Here is a 1,859-nt window from a genome sequence, read left to right on the forward strand (position 1 = left end):
AGGCTGAAGGGAAGCCGGGATAGGGTTGCAGGCGTCTGCCGGAGCGGGCGAAGACAGTCTGCTCCCTGAGGCGGAGCAAGAAATGAAGCCCCTTTCCTAGGGTGGTGTTCAGCTCTAGGCTTACTTAGAGTCGACCCGTTGAAATTAATGGACAGGGCTAAGACTGCAATCCATGTCTACTCAGGAGTAAGCTCCATTAGGTTCAATGGGACTTACTTCCGGGTAAGTGTGTATTGGAGTGCAGCCTAAGTTGGGTTCATTAATTTCAATGGGGCTACTTGGAGTAGGACTTAGTTGCATACCCCTCTCCCAGTGCCCCAGGCTAGTGAAGTTATTTTGGCCCATGAGATAGAAAATCCCACAAGCATCTCTCCCTAGCAGTAAAAGTGTAAACAAAAACAACTAAATGAATTTATGTATTTATTTCATTTATGAATAGTTAGAGAATGTGTCATAAGCCACCTAGAGACCACTGGGTGCGATGTGACTAATAATAATAATGATGATGATGATGATGATAATAATAATAGCAGCTTTCCAAGAGGCATCCAGAAATGATATACAATATAATAACATATCAAACTATATATATAAACTGTTAAAGCCATTATATATATATGTATACATAATTTTAAAAAACAATTGTAAATATAAAAAGTTTAAAACAACTACCATGCATTACTTATATACATGATAATTTTAATATTCAGCTTCAACTGTGGGGGGGGGAGCACCTTCCCTTTTATGGAAATGACATGCATGTCTGCTCACTGTTTCAGATACCACCACTTTCTCTCAGTTTCTCCGCTGATCTAAATAATAATAGTCTTCAGTTATTTTGCACCATCCTACAACAGGGGGCCCACTTAGAACAAATGACATTCCCCTTATATTTCTATCATTTTGCTTTTAAGAACTAGGAAGACAGGGTTAAAAAGAACAACAACAGTACTCTGTGATACCTTAAAGATTAACAGTAAAAACATGCAAGAGTCCTGTGGCACAAGTGAACAGATTTAGTGTAGCATATGCTTTCATGGACCAAGAATCTGCTTTATCAGATGCATGATGTATTGTTTAATCCTCAAATGGCAGGTTTATATATACGATTGTGTGATTCCTCAGCTTTATTTTAAAGTTGGAGACAACTGTGTCTGAAGATCACAGCATTCCAAAAACGTGTCCTACATTGGCCAGAAGAGGTCACTCAAGGACTTGAGATCAATGCCTAGAATTAAGGACCTGCAGAGGTGTAGCCCTGTCATTCTGTTGCAGCAAAAAAAGCACTCTTATTATACTACTTTAACTGTCATGGCTTCCCGCACAGAATCCTGAGAACTGTAGTTTGCAAAGGGTCCTGGAAATTGTAGCTCTATGACAAATAAACTGCAGCTCCCAGGATTTTTTGTGGTGGTGGGAGGAGCTGTTAAAGTGATATAAAAGTATTTTAAATGTATGGTGTGGATATGACCAAACTTGGGGCACGTTAAAGACTAACACGTTTTTAATAATATAAGTGTTCATGGACTATAGTCCATTTCATCAAGGATGGTTCCAGGGCACTTTCCCCTCTAGTTCCCTTTAATCTTGGGGGGTGGTGGGTGGGTGTCAAAATGTATCTACATGAAACACACATGAACAGAGCTTTAGAATTATTGATGCACAGCTGTTGGCATGAAGGATAAGAACAGTTGCAAACTCACAAAGACCAAACCAACACGCCCTAAGGACGTCACCAGCCAACCAACACTACTGCAAAAAAGCACATTGCTCAGTCATGGCTTGAGTGCAGATGAATGACTTCAGGCTGAAAAAAGCAAGATAAATTTGCAGAGATTCCATACAGAAAATCAAATAAT

Source organism: Rhineura floridana, chromosome 13 (genome assembly GCF_030035675.1).
Source record: "Rhineura floridana isolate rRhiFlo1 chromosome 13, rRhiFlo1.hap2, whole genome shotgun sequence".
In the NCBI taxonomy this organism is placed as follows: Eukaryota; Metazoa; Chordata; class Lepidosauria; order Squamata; family Rhineuridae; genus Rhineura; species Rhineura floridana.